Here is a 19201-nt window from a genome sequence, read left to right as displayed (position 1 = left end):
GGCTGGGCTATCTTCAAATATATTTTTTGGAGGAGGTAAGGATTTGTCACCCAAGGTTTAATCCAGAGCAAATCTGAAGGGCTTTTTCAGGTCTCGCCCTTATTATCCATAAGAATAATCACCCTGCCTTTGTGGCCCATGTGCTGCTTAGCATTTACTTAACAGCTCTTGTCACAAAATAATGAAGAGAAAATAGACACGGAATCCAAGCGTAGGAAGGGTTGTTATTTGGGGGATGGAGACCAGCTGCTCTCTATTTCCACTATGGACAGGACAAAAAGCAGTGAGACTGCAGTACAGCAGGAGGGATATAAGCTAGAGATAAGGAAAACAACCCGAAGTGGGTAAGGAGGAGGGGTGATCTTTGTCCCAGAGTTCTTTCAAACAGACCATCGATTTCCCTTGCTCAATTCCCAGACTGCCTAGAGGCAAGAATGAGAGCTGGATACTCTCTAGAGATTTCTAGAACCCTGCATTGCAACAATCAGACAATAATCAGGTCAAGCAAATGGTCACCTGCTCTGGCACACACTCTCAGGTCCTGAACTTGGCTAGACCTGGAGCCAGATACTTCTTCCCTTTCGAAAAAGGATACGCTATTTCCTCCTCGACTCAAGTTTGCCTGGAACAAATGAGCAGGTCTGGGTCCTAGTGGTGAAATTACAGTCCACCACGTGGAGCATGAGTCCTGTTTGCTTTGCAACTCTGTAGAAGCCATAAAAGCATTTGGGGCCAGAATGCCTCACCTGTCAGGGAGCATTACTTTCCATTGTCCCTGACTGCCAGTTCCCAGGGTTTGTGATGAGTGGCTCTATGCCAAGTCATTAACAAGTCCAGAATGACCTCTCCCAGTATTCTGGAAGTTATGAAAAAGCATCTCTGCTCCTCAGCAGTCACAAGATAAATAGATGGCTATCAGGACATCTAGGATGATTTTAAAAATAGGTTCTGGTACCCCAGAACCTATACCTGAACCCCCTACAATCCCCCAAAATGATCATCCAGCCTCTGTTTCAAAACCAAAAGGGATGGGGAATTTACTCCTAATATCTTACATTTTTGCACACATGTTTCTGGTAGTTATTTTTTTTAACATTTAATTAATCAGCATTAATTACGTGCTTGCTATGTGTCATGAACTATGCTAGGTGCTGAGCATTGCAAAGAAGAAGAAAAAAACACAGCAAAACAGTTCCAATCATCAAGAAAGTTACATTCTAACATGTACAAATACAGAAAGTCTTAGAGAATTGCACTAAGAGTTTGGGGACATCCTGTAGAAAGGGAGGGAAGGAAGAAAGGAAGAAGAGGAGAGAAGAGGAAAGGAGATTTGGGTTTTCTTTTAGTTTTAGCCAAAACCAATAACAATCTAACAATAGAGAGATCCTAGGAAAGGTTTCTGGTTTAAACTCCTTTTTTGTTTTTGGCTTTGACTTGGGATCTAGGTAAAATCACATGCCTCCAGGGAAGAAGCAAGATGGGTTAAAGGAGTTAAAGGAAAGGAAAGGAGAGGAGAGGAGGACAGGGGAGAGAGCAGGAAGGAGGGAAAGGGAAGGAGAAAAGTGAAAAAGTGAGAGGAATAAGAGAGGGAGAGAGAGAAAAAGAGACAAAGAAACAGAGACAGAGAAGGAGATAATTAGGGTATCAAGAAAAGATATGGAAGGGACTATTTGAACTGAGCATTGTAGAAAACTTGAAATTCTAAGAGGTGAAAGTAAGGGAAGAGAGCCTTCCAGGCATTAGAGACCCTATTCAAAGAGAGATAGTGTGCTGAGAGTGAAGAAAGGCAAACAATCCCATTCTGGCTGCCCTAAGCACCAGGCAAAACAACTCTAATCCTTTCAAATGCCTGAAGATACCTATCATGGACTTCCTAATCTCTTCTCAAGGAGAAACACCCCCAGTTCTGTGAGATAGAGGAAGAGAAATGTTTCTATCACCAACAAAACTTAGTATTTTCAGAATTAGTAGTTTCCTAACTACTAAATTAAAGGCAGGAGTAGAGCAATCCCAAAAGATGAAAAGCTGGAGGTGGGGATATAAGGAGTAAGCTCTTAAAATGTTCCTACAGAGGGGTGAGGTCATTAGAAACCAATCACTCTTAAATAATTTTTCCTTGGGTAGAAAAGCAATTGATACCTTGGGGAGATTGTTATTAGTTTTGGCTAAAACGAAAAGGAAATCCCAATTCCTCTATTTCTCCAAGCCTTTCCATATTCCATAGGACCATTTCATGAGGCCCCCAGTGTGAATTAGGAAAGGATATTTCTGGTTTAAACTCCTTTTTTGTTTTTGGCTTTGACTTGGGATCTAGGTAAAATCACATGCCTCCAGAGAAGAAGCAAAGATGGGTTAAAGGAGCATATGGTACAACGTACAGACTTAATGTCTCTGTGTGTGGTTTTACTCAAAGATGCAAATGGATCATAGTTTAAGGGAAGTTACCTGCACTTTTACCATCAGTCTACTATTCAAGTAGGTTGTACTTTGGCATTTTATCCTTTTCTCTTCTCTATTCCTGTCACTGGAAACTATCTGTCCTCTTCTTGAGAAAAGGACCAAAACTGCTGCAGTACTTTGCACATAGAGACCTGAGTGATAACACAGATTTATGCCAGTGGGCCTGGGCATAGTACTATTGGCACAAGCAAGTAGATCAGGCCATCCAAAGAATTATTTTCCCAGTTGTCTAAAATAGTATCGTCTGAGTTGTTAGAAGATTGATTCTGTCAATATGCCTTAATCATAGGATGGTAAAAGACAGTGGTTTTCATGACTTTATTGCTCCGTTCAGTTTTTTACCTATGGGTTATTCATGAAAAACTTGAAATATTGACTTGTTGCCCATTGTTTTGGGGTTGGATTCTTTGTTTTTTGTTTTATTTTGTTTTGTTTTCCACCAGTGCACTCCTGGAACTTTTCTTCCATCACCTCATCATTTAGTACTAAAAGAGTTCAAACTATTATTGATATCAGCCAGAGCCAACTCTGCCAGAGAAACTGTATTTGGGAAGGAAAAAAATGTAGGAAAAAAATCAAAAGTATTCAATTCATGTCAAAGCAAAAGAAAAATGCCTCATAGTTTTAGAATATCTGTGGTATTGATTTTCTCTAGAAGATGGGAGATACCTTAGTGTTTATTTACTGCAACTTCCATATTGGACATTCAAGGCCCCAAAAGTAGAAAAGATTTCTCTTCTATCACCCAATGAATTTGTGGTAGAGGGAGGATCAGAATTCAGGTCTTCTTGCTCTTAAACTGTTTGCTCTTCCTGCTACTATCTGACCTCACCAAATCACAGAGAAGGCTTAAGTGATCCTGGTTATCAGAATGATAGCTGAGTGGGGACAGAAAAAACTGGTCCAAAAACACTTTGGTTTCTTTTTTTCCCAGAACATGGAGATTCCAAGGGCTTTTGGGTGATGTCTTCATTCCATTTCTTATACTTCTATATACTTCTGAGAGCCAGGTTTGTTTTGGCTTAGTTTTTTTTTTTTTTTTTTTTTTTTTTTTTTTGTTTTGTTTTGGTTTGTTTTTTTGTTTTTTTAAGTCAAATGGTAGTATTCTTTCTATACTGATTCTCACATTGAATATGCTCTGATTTCTGGTTTCCACTGGAAGAGAAAAAGGTCTGTCCCTCTTTTAGTTAAGTAGAAAAATTATGAAAAAGGAATAGAGACAAATCTTTGGATAAAAGAAGATTCTCTTAAAAACTGGCTTTTAAGTAATTATAAAAGAACCATGGTCCGACAGATGGGGAGATCTGAGATTTTAGGGCTGACCGCTGCTGGTTTTCTGGGTGACTTCTCTGGGCTCTAATTGCCTTAGCTAAAAACCAGGAATGACTTTACTCACCATTCCTGGCCACTACTTCCTTTTCTATGCTATCTCTCATAATAGAATGTAAGTTCCTTGAGGACAGAGACTGTTTTTATTATTATTTGTATTCCAGGATTCAGCACAGTGCTTGGTACATAGCAAGTTCTGAATATATTTCATTCATCCATTCATTCATGACATACTTGTCAAGGCTGCTTTGAGGACAAAATAAAATAGTATCAGTGAAAAGTGATTTGAAAGAAAAGAGGGATCCTAATTATTTTTATTCTACATCTCTTGCCCTGAAATGTCCCTTTTTAGTAAAAGCTTGAGGAGCGCTGTATTGTGGCTGAAGGAGGAAAAAGCCACATGGCTGAGAGGACACTCCTCAGCCAGCCTGTACCTCTCTGGGGAGCCAGTCGTTCTGCACTCAGCTGATGTCTCAGGTTTCTTTCGGTCTCTTTGGAGATTCAAAGGGAATGTGTATTTTAGGTTTGAGAAGGAAAATAAATCTCTGGTGTCAGACCTAAGGCTTAGAGTGAGTGCCTAAGAAATGCCTCCATTTGACTGCAAAAAGAGCAGCCCTAACATTGTGGTTTCCCCAGCCCCCAAATGCCACCTACTCAGACAACAAATCTCAACTCTCTTGAGTGTATCTCCTTTAAAGGTTCAATGGTAAACACCACAGCTTGTCACCCCCATCCAAGGAAAAGAAATCTTAGAAACCACGGTCATCTCTCTAGCCTGGTTTGGCCCGCATAGAGTGTGTTTACTATTATAAGTCACGTGTGAAGGGCAAACTGGTGCCTTCTAGAACAAGGGAGACAGTGTGTCGACCCCCATACTCGGAGACCAAAATATTGGTGTTGCCAGGATATTAAACTGGTGGTTTCCCAGTCTGTATTCGGTAACAAGAGGTGGGGCGAGGGAAGGAGAGAAGAGGAAGAAGGGATTCGCCATTTGAAAGTTATCATTTTCTCATCTTAAGTGGCTGTCCAGTGTGATTGTATTTGCAGCACAGCATGAAACACCATTTAGAAATATGTCTTAATTGATTTCTGGACAAACCAAGGAATACCTTAGCTAAACCATAAGTCAGTTTGGTCTACACAAGCACTTCTTTCTTTCTGTTTGGATGGGTCATGATATGTTAAATCTGTCACTGAACCCTTCTTGTCTATTAATTAAGTTGAACTATACAGGGTATGGAATTGCTATGAACTCCAAGACTAGAGAAGAGAATGGGGGAAAATACTTTTTACACCGTAAAGCCTGTGTCAAATGTTGGGATCTGTTATAGCCCTTCTTCTTGCCTTGAAATGGCAACCCTTCAAGTCCTGAACTTGGGCTGGGACTGAGCTAGGGTAGAGAGGGAAAGGGAAGGAAAAGGTGGTGACTTTGAGCCAAAGAGAAAAAACTCACAAATTTAAGGAAAAATTTAGAAAATATTGCCCCAGTCAGGCTTAACTATTAGCACACTGAGTTATATGGATCTGAAAGACGGATAAATAGATAGTAATTTATTAACAGATAAATAAATACACATATTTTGGTTACTTTTCTTTTAAATAAAAAAATGAGAGTTCTAGGTAACCTGGGTAACTCTTAGCATTGAAAGGGACCTGGGGGAATTGGCTGTACTGGGTCATATGGGGTTATAGACAGATGACAACTACAAACTTTGAAAGTAGGGCACTGAAGGAAGTAACAATGTGGGCTTCTTGACTATGCTGTTCTTATTTGTTGGGAGGCAAGAACTCAAAAGAGCTGTATTCTTCTTTTAACATGTCTTCTCTTAAGGGGTAAGAACATAATTTGCCAACTATAGAGGGTGAAAACAAGCCCAACAGTTATTCCTGTCCACTAATTCCCTGAAATGGGAGAGAATATTTGGGCACTCCTTGGCAACTTGCTACTACCTCATGCCCCACCTTCTAATAATCCTGCCCTCTTTTTAGTTGGCAACTGGACAAATGTTGTGGCCTCCAATTACCTATTCAACAATACCCTGTGACACAGCCCAAACTTACATAGGAGAGAAGTGAATACAGAAGATGAACATAGGGCTGCCCCTGTGTTGCCTTAAGGTCATCAGATTTCATGATCCTTTTGGCTCACTTAATCTGAGATGGTATAAAAGTGACACTAATGACTAACCCAGGTATTAAAATAAGATAGCCTGCGACTGAAAGATGATGTTATCAAGAGAATTTTAAGTAAGAGTCGTAGAAGGGACCTTAAAGGTTTTTTTTCCAATTGTTTTTCAGTCATGTCTGACTCTTTGTGACCATATTTGGACTTTTCTTAGAAAAGTTGCCATTTCTTTCTCCAGCTCATTTTGCAGATGAAAAAACTGAGGCAAACAGGGTTAAGTGACTTGTCCAGGCCTCACAGATCATAAGTGTCTCAGCCCAGATTTGAACTCAGGATGATGAGTATTTCTCACTCCATGCTCTGTCCATTATCTCCTAGATTATCTAGGCTAGTCTCTCATTTTATAGTTGAGGTAATTGAGACTCACGTTAAGAGAGGAAAGCTAGTGATACAATGGGTAGATAGTTAAATATGGAATCAGGAAGATTAGCTTTTACATTCAGCTTCAGACATGAGTGATGGAACCTTAGCAAATAAGTCATTTAATTCTGTCTATGTCAGTTTTCTTAACTGTAAAATCATAATACCTACTTCCCAGGATGGTTGCCCAATGACATAATACTTCATAAAGCGCTTGGCACAGTACCTAATACATAGTAGGTATTTAATAAATATTTGTCTTCTCCTTTTCCTCCTTCCTTTTTCTCCCTTTATTCCCCTTTTCCCCCTTTCTCTTTGCCTCCCCTTTTTTCTCCCTTCATTCCCTCCTTCCTTTTCCCACTGCACCTCATGTCATTTCATACCTGCAGTGCCTAGGATGACTTCATTCCCTCTGTTTACTTAATAAATTCCTACTTAAATTTCCTACTAAATGTTAAACCCTATTAAAATTCTATCTTTCCTATGAAGCTTTTTCTGAACCTCCTAATTATTCTGGATGAACAATTGTTAAGCCTCACCTCCTCACATTTTATATGCTGGTTAATCCAGTCTACTTTTTTTTTTAATGTTATATTTAATCAATCATCAATAGCTATTTACAGAACAGCTATTATGTGTCAGGTACTGTTTTAGACACTGGGGAAACAAAGGCAAGAAAAAAAATAAAACTCTTCTTGAGTTTACATTCTGTTGGGGTGGGGGGAGAGACATTTACACATATAAACATATATAGAATAAATACAAAATAAATGGAAAGCTTTTAGAAATAGAAGGCACAAGTAACTCAGGAAGACTGGATGTTAAATGGTTCTTGAGACTAAGGAGATTGAATGAAGATCAATGCATACTATTTTCATCTTTTTTTTTCATGTTTTTTCCCTTTTGTTCTGATTTTTCTCTCCCAAATATGATTAATATGGAAATATGTAAAAAAAATGAATGAACATGTTTAAAAATATATTTTTCTTGTAACTGGGGAAAATAAAAATAATGAAAAAGAAAAAATGGGTTCTTGAGTTATATCATGAGACAAAGGATGAGGAAAAAAATGAATTCCAGGCATGAGAGTGATGGGGGTGGTACAAGGCCTAGGGATGAGAGATGTAGTATTTTGTGTGAGACTCAGCAAAAGGCCAGTTTGACTGGATCATGGAGTAGAGAAAGAGGAAAGCGTTATATAATGATACTGGAGTAGTAGGTGGGGGCCCAGTTGAAAGGAGCTTTAAAAACCCAATAGAGGAGTAAATATTATCCTAGAGGTAATAGGGAGGGAGTTCTTGGACTTTATTTAGGAGTGGTTTTAATGGCTATATGGGTTGGTGTTTTAGGCTTCTATTTAACTGAAAACTTCTTGAAGACTGAGGAGGTTTCTCATGTAAATTTATATCTTTATTACAGTCTGCACAGTGCCTAATATATAATAGGTGTTGATTAAATGTTTATTGCGGTGTTTTATATAGTATTTTTCGCCATTCTGCCTGTACTTCTGTACTATAGTTTGAGGCTTGTCCCCAAGGGTAGTTCACCCGCCAATGAACAATTGATCTTCTAGGGAGAAATCTAAATGAAGTGACTCTTCATCACAGGGAGATGGATCTCTTGGAAACTCCTTTGTTATCCCATCTTTTTGAATTTCACTCTATAATCATACCACTCAAACTTGGCAGGAGGAGAGTCACATCTGTTTTAAAATTTTGACTCACCAAATTTAATAAAGATAAAGTTTTTAAGCCTGTGAAGTAGTGGTGTGGGAAAAGGTAGGATGACAGGTGAAGAGCCAGATGTGATGATGAAATGGAAATGACAAGGGTAGGCAGGGGTGATATTATAAAAACAGATCTAATATAGGAACAATGACTTCCCCTGATCTTTGAAAGCTGAGTCTTCTTCCACATGTCCTCTCCTCACTGTTTGGCTGTCTGCTTCCCCTCCTGCACTGCCTGGCAAGCAGAGCAGTTTGTGGAAACTTCACCGGGATGTATTATAACCCCACAAGGCTGCCCATAAGTAGTAGGAAGACATCTCTGGGTGTTCCAAGTCAGTGCCTATAAAGCAAATCATGTCTAGACTCTACTGACTATGGCATTCACCCATCAGCTTCTCACATCATCAGAAAAAAAAAAAAAAAAAAAACAAGTAGCCTCATAGAATAAAGTGAGGGGCAGGGGCCAATATACATCATACTAAAGCTTGAGATTTTCCACTGTTAAGAATCAAAATGCCTGGAAACATTTGAGATTATGAGATTAGATAAGAATAGAATTACTCAAGACAAATCACTGTAGAGTTATCAATCTATTACTTTTTTCTGAACTGATGAATATTAAGTATTACATAAGCATAAATTATAAAATTTTTGAGTAAGAAGGAACCATGGAACTCTTCTTATACAACCATTCTCATTCTACTGGCCAGGAAACTTAGACTCTGGGTGGTGAGGTGATTTGCCTGAAGTCATGCTGCTGGTGTATAAATGGGGCACAACTGGATCTGGATCTAGTCTACATGCTCCTGAAGATTCCTAATTTTCCTTCTTCCTAATCAGATTTAATTCTTGTATAGATCTGTCACTGAGGAAACTGCTTTTACCAATATAGATCTGCCTTTGCTCTGTAATTTATAGCCTTAGAAAATTAATATACAGGATCACAGAAAGATTAAAACACTTATTCAGAGGTCACACAGCCTGTACGTGATATAGACAAGATTTGAGCCCAGTTCCTCCAGCATGAGGCTCTTTCTGTGCTCATCACAACAAACTAACTACCGGCTATCACCTAACAAGTGCTTAATGATGTTAATATGACTCTTGTTGCTGACAACATCATTGACTGATCAGCCTGCCTCATCCACCCAATCCTCCAAATATTTTACAAATATTACTTTGCAAGTCATAAAAAAAACACAATTTCTTCACTCATTTGGATATTTGTCATTAATTCAGGTATACATAAACTGCTTTATGCTGATTCGTGGTCACAGGACTGAGGCTTTTGTACTTACCAGATCCTTTGTTATTTAGGTGATAGAAATATTAGTGGAGACTTAAGCCCAGATTCTTCTTCATCCTCTAATCTTTCCCTTCAATGTAATCTTACCTTGCTCTTATACACACCCAAGCCTAGAGGATTAGTGTCAGGAAAGCAGAGCCCTTCACATTTTATCTTACTGGACCAGAACCCCTTCACCCTGAAAGAAATATAGGACTCTTAGCCACTTGTGTGTTTAGGTGGTGAGATTAAATGATTGGAAAGTCCAGACTGACGCTTTGACAGCCTCAAAGAATGACTGCACATCAGTGACCCAAACTGATGCAAGAACTCATCTTCCTCATGGTCCCAGTTATTCCAGCACTGTGGGGATTGTTTACAGAAGTGTAATCAACTTTCATTTCCTGACAAGGGTAGTTGCATTTTATTGTTATTGTCAGATATTTCTTACACATATAAATACATTCCCCTTAATTATGGATGGGCAGTTTACAGGCAAGAGATACTTATTCCTACTGCTATGGTTTGGCTGCCACCTTGTGGTCACAAGAAGGAATTCCACAGAGCCGAGGTCTCTAACTCCATGAATGTGTTTATTGAACACCTACTATGAGAAAGATGCTGCATTCAGCTCTGCAGGACTTACAGACACAAAAGTATAATGAAGCATCTTTGCCTTCGGGTGTTCAGTCTAGTTAGAGAGAAAACGTTTTATTCACTTCAAAAGTTATCCAACAAAAGGAGATAGTAAATGATAAAAAGTAATATTTACTATTTACTATGCATTAGGCCAGCACCTATGGTTAACAAAAGGTTTAAAAAGGGGAAAAGCTTTTTTAAAAAGTTAAAGAAAAATGTATGTGGTTTCTGTTTGCAATCTACTAGGAGTAAAAGGACAGATATTAGGTGGATCTCATACAAAATAGTGTGATTGAGACAAAAGAAGAGCTATAAAAATTGCTGTGAGCAATTCAAGAGACAGAAAACACTTTAAGCTTTGTAGATCAGGAAGACTTTATCTGGAAGATGTGTCAACTAAGCTGACTTTTGAAGGAAGAAAAGAATGTTAACAAGTAAAGACAGGAAGAAGTAAGGTTGAGGTATAAAGGACAGTTTGCCCAAATGTTGGCAAATAGGGAAAAAGTTGATTGAATCTGGATAATACCTAGTACTCCAATTTGGTTGAGTTAAAGCATGTATAGCCACTGTGGAGTGAGCAACATACTACTTTTTTCTGTACTAATAATTATGAGGTAAGCACTGAATTATAGTATTTTTGAGTAGGAAAGCAGTAGAGATCATGCTATACAACTGCCTCCATTCTACTGGCAGAATGTATAAAGGCTGATAGGTGGTACAATGGACAGAGTGCTGGGCCTGGAATCAAAAAAACTCCTCTCCCTGAATTCAAATCTGGCCTCAGGTACTTTTTAGCGGTATGGTCCTGGACAAGTGACTTAACCCTGTTTACCTCAATTTCCTCATCTATAAAATAAGTTGGAGAAGGAAAGGGCAAGCCACTCCAGTATCTTTGCCAAGAAAACCCCCAAAGGGGTCACAGAGGGTGAAAAATGACTAACAATAACAGCATGTATAAAAGGAATTATGAAATAAGTCTGGAGAGACAGATTGAATCCATGTTATGGAGGACCTTAAATTCCAAGCTAAGGAATTTATATATTATCTAATAAAATAGGGAATCACTAAAGGTTGGATGAGATTGAGAGTGAATACTATAGGAATTCAAAGAAGTAATAGAGAAGTTCCACCAATTGGTCAGGTAAGGTTTCCATGTGGAAGTGGTATATGAACTAAGCTTTGGAGGATAGGTAGGAATTAGGCAGAAAAGAATTCGAAATCAGGAGGACATGAATGAAAATGGTCAGGCAGGAAAATGTAAGGTATGTTTAGGAGAGAGTCAATAAACCAATTGGCCTGGAATAAAGAGGTCATATAGAGGACTCAGGGCAATAAATCTGGAAAGAAAGATTGGTGCCGGATTGTGGAAGATCTTGAATGATGGGTTAAGGAGTTCAGTTGAAAATATCCTCTCTGAGGAGGTTTTAAAATTATGGCCCCCTATATGAAAAGGAACTGGTCCACTAGGAAATGAGATCTAGTGAGCTGAACAGAAGTCAGTAATCAAGAGATTTAGTTGGAAGCAGTTCACTTAAGCTAGTTTTCCTTGTCTAAGGAAATTCGAATGGATAATCTCTGAGATGTCTTCTAATTCTCAACCCAACAAAAAGATTATGTCACCTTCAATTAATTTCACTTGCCTCTGACTTTATTTATTACTTTATTTAATTTAGGATAAAGTAAGAAACTATTCATTGAAAGAAAATCAAAGACATTGTGTATAAATGTAAGGTATTATTGCTATTTTCCAAACTTCTGCTTGCCTTGAGTGAGACTTTCCTATTGTAAAATTATGTAATAAATGAGAGGAAAGTGGATATTCTCGCCCCAAGGCTAAAAAGAACTGAGTCACATCTCAGCTCTGTACATTATAACTGAATGTCTCCTGGCAAGTCATTTAACTTGTCAATGACGAGATCAATTCCCTAAGACTAAAATAATACTCAATAATAATAACTAACATTTATATAATATCTATTATGTATGAGGCACTGAACTAAGTGGTTTACAAATATTATCTTATTTGATCTTTACAATGACCCTAGGAAGAAATGTAGTACTATTATCTCCAATCTATAGATAAGGAAAGTGAGGCAAATACATTAAGTGATTTTGTTGTTGTTGAATCATTTTAATAGTGTCTGACTCTATAAAACCCCTTTTTGAGATTTTCTTGGCAAAGACATTGTAGTGGTTCTTCATTTCCTTGTTCAATTCATTTTATAAATGAGGAACTGAGGGAAACAGATTAAATAAATTGTCCAAGGTCACACAGATAGTGTTTGAGGCCAGATTTGAATTCAGTATTTCCTGACTCCAGACCCATAAATTGTAGAGATGGTACTAACCAGCATTGAAAAGATAGTTCCCTCTTTCAGAAATTCCCTCAATTAGTGAAATTACAAATAAAGCCCTATTACTGAAAATGAAAAAAAAAAGTGTGGTTTTTTTTTTGTTTGTTTTTTTAAAAGCACTATCCTTGCCTTCCTATTTTTTTCTGTCTTCATTTCCTTTTCTATCTTTTCTTAGATGTAGTATCCTACTGATAAGCATAAATTCCTGGCTTAGGCTTGGCCCATCTCAGACCTTTCCTCATTGTGCTACAGTTGGAAGAGTAACTGGCAGTATACTGGCTTTGCTAATCCTTAGAGTCAAACTTTGGGAACACAGCTTCAAAGCACTGGCAGCTCATTTGGACCTTCCAGATAGTTGTTTCCAAAGTACACATGAAGGGACCCACTTCTGTCACCTCTTTGTTCTGCGGGTTAATGATCCCAATGACCTGACAATTTCCAATGCGCCCTTTATGACTTCCAGGTGGTGTCCTTCATTTCATTCTTGACCCAGCCACACTGGCCATCTGCAGCTTCTAGGTGGGGTGAATTTCCCCAGGTTTTTTTTTATAGCATTAAATTGAGGATCAGTTTCATGTGCCAATTTTCTGAATTTGGGGAATTTCTTTTGGGGAGAAAGCAAGGCAGCTGATTAATGAAAGCTGAAGCTAGCTTGATTTTAAGTGTGATCCTTAAATTTTCTCAGCTGAAGTTATCTAAAAAAAAAAAAAAGAAAAAGAAAAAAAGAAAAGAAAAACTCCACTTTGAATCAGAATAGTAATACTTTGTGATGCTGAGATGGGAGGAGAAGACACGTTAAAAGCAGCATTTGATTAGAAATAGCATTCCTTTCTCTTTTTTGGCATTAATTTTTACTTTTTTTTCAATTAATAGAAAACTATTTTCCTCTCTCCCACATCTTCTTCTCCATTGGGAAAGGAAAAATGGTTGTAACAAATATCTACAGACAAACAAAACAAATTCCCACATTGGCCATGCCCAAAAATTGTCTCATTCTCTGACTTGAGTCCATCACCTTTCTATAATTTGGTTCTCTGGAATCATATCTTATCACTATGTTAATTAGAGTTCTTAAGTCTTTCAAAGTAGTAGTCTTCATTTATACAAGGTGTCTCAAAGAGGGAACTTTATAATGTTCAAAGGAAATAACACTTGAGAGGAAATGGTAACTGAGAGAAGGGGATTGACAGGAAGTGAGCCAGGTGACAATTTAACTTTAGGAACTCAACATCTATAAAGGAAGGAAAGAAGGAGGGAAAGAGAAGAAAGGAAGGAAAGAAAGGAGGAAGAGAGGAAGGAAAGAAGGAACAGAGGATGAGAGAGAGAAACAGAGAGAAGGAAAGCATAAGAGTTTAGAAATATGAAGTTCTGTTATAAAGACAATATAGGTTTTATGGTATAGTTTAAATCGAGGAATAGAATTTTTGTGTTTTGATCTGTGTGCTTTCCTTCCTTCCATTTCTTCATTCATTTGCTTCTTTTGAACATTCTGGCACCCAGTGATTCTATCTTTGTGTGGTCCTAAGCCAGGAGCATCACAATCTGATTGGTTCATTTCTGGAAGAAAAAAATGCGCTGCTCTTCTCCCCACATTATACACCTTAACAGAATACCCTTGGAAACTGAAAATACCTTTTTAATAAGTAAATAATCTAATACTTTCATGAAATTCAGCCAAATATATATATAAAGACATAAATTTGGATTTGAAAAGTTTCCAAAGAGAAAGATCATTCCTCTTATCCAAGAACAAGGGATTCCAGCTCTTAAGTCAAAAAAGCCTCAGTCAGAGAAGCAGCTGTTGATCTGTGTGGGGGAAAAAAAAAGAAAGAAAGAAACTGGCATTAGAAAGGGAAAAAAAGCCCTGGATTTAGATAATCTGGATTTGTTTTTTTTCTTCCCCCACCCATTTTCCTAGGGGATAAGACTTGTGTGGTGCTTCATAGGGTGGCAAATATTTCATCTGAGCACATGGGGGAAATGTTTCAGTCACTCTGCACTTTGCATTGTAATTGGAAAAACACCAAACTAAGATTTGAAAGATCTGATTTCATTGAGTCCTGCTTGGACTACTGACCAGTTACACAATCTTGGGCATTGTGCTTAGTGCTTTACAAATACATAAATGATATAGGGATAGTCAACAGATCAAATTTAAATTGATTAGGGATCTGGGACTTCATTGGAAGAAGGAACTCCCAGATGAAGAGTTACCAAATTTTCTTCAACTTATACCCATCATCATCAAAATGTGTTCATCCATATTCCAAGGTTTGGAAAGCACTTTATTATCTCATTTGATACTCACAACAACCTTGGGAGATAAGTGTTGTTATGGGAAAACTCAGGTAAAGAGTTTAAATAATTTTCCCAGTTAGTAAGTATCTGAATTCAAATTTGAACACAGATCTTTCTGAGGCAAAACCCACCTCTATCCATAACACTACCTTGCTCCTTCACTATTCTTAGAGAATTACTTAGTAGTGAAAGGTTAGAGAATCTCCTCAGGATCACATAGATGCTACATGTGGTACTGTGAAATTTGAATCCAGGTTTTCCTAGCTCTAAGACTATCTCTGTCCATTAAGTAATACTGCTTTGTGATGATGATGATGAAGATGCTCAATGTGAAGGTGCTTTGTAAGTGGTAAAAGACTACAAAAATTTAATGGCATATCATTAGCTTGTGGAGCTCAAGGAACACTCACTCATTTGCCTTTTTTCAGGCTAATTTTCAGGGTAATTCATTTATAGTATAGAGCACTTTTTAAAGATATTTTTAATGAAAGCTGAAATGCTGAATGGGAGGTTGATATTAGTTCATCTAGGACCACATCCACACTTTCTTCCATCTGTAATGAAAGAAACAAAAAACAAAACCAGCATTAACATCGTTAAATTTCCATTTATTTCTATCATTTAGTTGCCTTAATAGAGTGGTTTAAAATATGTTGTTATCATTTTTCAAACAAAATTGAACAGGTTTTAGGGGAAACAAAATGAAAGATGGAGATGTGTGTATATGCATTGTGTGTGTGTGTGTGTGTGTGTGAGTGTTTTACCTTTGAGTAGAGATTTCATTAAGAAGATTTACACTGGGGGCAGCTAGATGGCATAGTGGATAGAACACTCAGGAGGACCTGAGTTCAAATGTGGCCTCAAACACTTAGTACTTCCTAGCTTTGTAACCCTGGACAAGTCACTTAACCCCAATTGCCTTAGCAAAAAAAAAAAAAAAAAAAAAAAAAAAAGATTTACACTGTTGCCTCAGCACAAATATCCAAACTTGTTGAGTCTGACTGAAAGAGTCTGGTTGTGTTGTCCTGGACAAATCATATAACCTCTCAGTGCACTAGATGACTCTTGAGAACCAGAAGTTATGAAAAAGATGGCAAAATGCATTGATAGAGGGAGTTTCCCTGAGCAGGAATGAGTATGAGTGTAATTGCAGACCTTTTATCCTATAATGTCATTTTTTATTAATATAATGAATTATTGGTTAGACCATTTTAAAAATGTAATTCTAAGAATTCACCAGATGCAAGAAGAAGTAAGGCAGGGAGCATCACACCAATCTGGTAAAAATGCTCTTCCAAGAATAAATCTAGGGGAGGTAGCAGATCATCAAATCAGAATGCAGAATAGAGGGATGGAATGTCACAAGAATTGCAATCATGGCAAATAATAAAAGCAAATGAGAATGAATTAAAACTCAAAGAATCAGAATATCATTACTTAACATTAAATGGCAGCACAAGACATTGATAAAGAATCAGGCACATTGTTGATAACATGGAGGAACCTTTTAAAAAGACATAAAGATAAACATTTAGAAAACAAGTGAAATATGTTTTAGCAAAAAGACCTAGAGTAAACAAGAAAGTACCAAATGGATCATTTTTTTGACAAAGATCACTATACTTGATCTTAGCCTCAATAGACTGAAGAAATGATTACTATTGTTATTAATATGATACTATTTATATATTAGAGGATATTTTATATATACTATTCATATAATCATATATTATACCAGTTAGATATCATGTAGTATAAGTACAATATATTAGTGTTATAATTAAGTATAGTTATTATAAAATGCTATTATAATGAATAATACACAGTCACTAATCTTCAAAGATTCTGTATTACCTATCTATTTCACAAGGTTATAGTGAGTAAAATGCTTTTTAAACTTCATCATGTAAATTATATGAATGTGACTTTATTATTACTAATTTTCATCATCATTATTATACTCTAGAGGGTGGGTATAAGATGTATATACTCAAAAGAAATCCAATTGCTACTCCTGATTTGATAAACCATATCAGTCTCTTCTAATGGCAATTTAAAAAAAACATAGGGAAAGCAGGGCTACCTTGATCATTTTCTGTATTATCCAAGACATTGTCTTTCTCTTCTTTTTCCTCAATTCTCACTCAGAGCCACAACCAATCAAATTACATCTCTTGGCTCAAAAACAATATCATACCCCAAAGTTAATTATAATCAACTCTTAATACACACACATACAAACATATAAAACACATTATATATACATATAGATGCATTGTGTATATCTATATATTAGAAAACCTATAATATATTTTAAAAGAAAAATTAGTATATAATTCAAAAAGCTTAATTTACTCAAGGATTTCAACCTTTTTTTCCATCCCATTTCCTTTACCCTGGGAACTAGTAGAAAAAGTATGGATTGATTTGACTTTGAGCTGTATCGCCTATATATTAGTAAAGCACTTAGCACAGTCAAGCAAACTGTGCTAATCCTTTCTCTTCCATTCCCTCGCTATGAAAATATAGATATGATATTTAAATAGAGGAATTTAGACCTCAGTTTTCATCTTTGTAAAGTGAGAGATTGGGACTGATGGAGGACAGAGTCTTTCCTGGTCTGATGTTTTTTACCTTGGTGTCTTATCCTCCTGCTAGACTGCCTTGCAAGAGAAATGAAACTGTGTCTCTTATGTAAACTTTGTCTCCCTTGAGTGCTTTGCACGGAACAGATGCTTAAGAAATGTCATATCAAATAATATACCTTCCCTATGTTCAAGGGAGATTTGCACCATGTTTGGATTTTTCCAGCTGACATGTGATTTCATTAATACAAGGAATTCCCAGTAATGAAATTCCTTTTGCCGATACAAACGAGTAGCTTCTCTGCAATTTATGGCCTTAGATAAATTCCTGGGGTAACAAAGACTGAGAGACATGTCCAGTGTTCTTCAGTCAGCATGAACCCACATATTTCTCACTCCAAAGCTGGCTCTCTTGCTAGCTTATGGCATGGTTAGCCTCAAAACAATCAGCTTGACTATAATAAGTGGCCCCATTTTAAGTACTCTATAAATGCATGCTATTATTCATTTGGCTCCCTAGAGAACTATGATGGGTGGTCATGTCTTATTTTACTGAGCTTAAAGCCCCAGCAGTCTCTCTGGTTTTGATGAGCTGATCACTTAATTCTGGCCAATCCTTGAACTTCAGGTTGAATGTAAGTCCCCTTAAACACTCAGTCTCCTAGAAGCTTCTGGGATCACTGGATGAAAAGCCAGACTTCAGAATGACAGGCAGAAGCTACAGGAATAATTTGCCTAATATTGATTCAAGTAGTGTATCAGAATACTGTGAAAGTAGATGATTTATCTTGGGAATTCAAGCACAGAATTATTGATCAAAAGGGAAAAAATAAGACTTAAGGCTATTGTAGTAACAGGAGAGGCCCCAACAAGGTAATATGTTCAACCTGATGCACCATAATTAAAGGCAGGGGGCAAGGCGTGGATCTGTGCCCGCTGATTGGTGTGGTACTACTCAGCTCAGCTGGCTCCCCTACGTAAGGATTTTAGAGGTGAATGTGGGATGCTTATTTACTGAATGCCCACCAATGCTTAGGTATTACTGTGCATAAGAAAGAAGGTGCCTTCAAAGCCTTACAGTAAAATCTGTAAACTTACCCCAAAGAGCTCAAGAGAACTTTGCTCTATCCAGACACCTTCTGTTCATCCTCCACCTACAGTCTCCCCACCTGCAAAGTCTGACAATTTGACCTTGTAGAGCATTTAGCACAGTGCTTGGCATATCATATGCACTACATGGTTCTCAGTAGACATTAATAAACAGAAATGGCTTACGGCTACAACTATAGTGAAACTGATAAATAATATCAACCCTTGCCTATATGAACTGACCAAAAAAGATTATATATCAAGACATCTCCTAGGCAGTGTACTTTATAATAGCCATTTGAGATGTCCATCAAGGTGTATAACATGCCTCTAGGGAAGCACCACAAAAAGGAGGATCAGATTTAGTGTTACAGAGCCTGGGCTTGAATTCCAAGTTGACTACTTCTATGACCTTCAGTAAATTGCTTTATTTCTCTAAAAACAAACAAACAAAAACAAACCCTCAGTTTCCTTAGCTAGAAGAGGAAAGGATTGGAATAATGGATCTCCAAAGATCTCTTCTAGCCCAGAATCTATGATCTGAACCTGTGATCTAAAATCTTTACCTTGTCTTTGCCCCAGTGGGACAATACCTGTTAGATCTCTCAGAAATCTGTTGCCCCTTCTCAATAACACTAGGAGAAAGAGCTGGAAAAAGTTATTTTACCCAAAGATGTTTTTTTTTTAATTTATTTTTATTTTATTTTATAATTATAACATTTTTTGACAGTACATATGCATGGGTAATTTTTTACAACATTATCCCTTGCACTTACTTCTATTCAGATTTTTTCCCTTCCTCCCCCAAACCCCTCCCCCAGATGGCAAGCAGTCTTATATATGTTAAATATATTACAGTATAATTTAGATACAATATATGTGTGTAGAACC

The 19201-nt window shown here is 37.2% G+C and overlaps 1 protein-coding gene and 1 long non-coding RNA gene across 2 annotated transcripts in view; one reads left to right on the top strand and one right to left on the bottom strand.

Annotated features, from left to right (window-relative positions):
* Nucleotides 1-19201, top strand: part of SLIT3 (slit guidance ligand 3) — a 772880-nt gene that overhangs the window by 384299 nt on the left and 369380 nt on the right.
* On the bottom strand, nt 13959-15173 carry LOC141556985 (uncharacterized). The gene is made up of 2 exons (XR_012486676.1): nt 15047-15173; nt 13959-14144 (listed from the first exon to the last, which is right to left on the bottom strand). It is a non-coding gene; the product is annotated as an uncharacterized LOC141556985 (long non-coding RNA).

Source organism: Sminthopsis crassicaudata, chromosome 2 (assembly GCF_048593235.1).
Source record: "Sminthopsis crassicaudata isolate SCR6 chromosome 2, ASM4859323v1, whole genome shotgun sequence".
In the NCBI taxonomy this organism is placed as follows: domain Eukaryota; kingdom Metazoa; phylum Chordata; class Mammalia; order Dasyuromorphia; family Dasyuridae; genus Sminthopsis; species Sminthopsis crassicaudata.
Note: the sequence above shows the minus strand (reverse complement) of the source record. Positions and strands in the feature narration are given on the sequence as shown.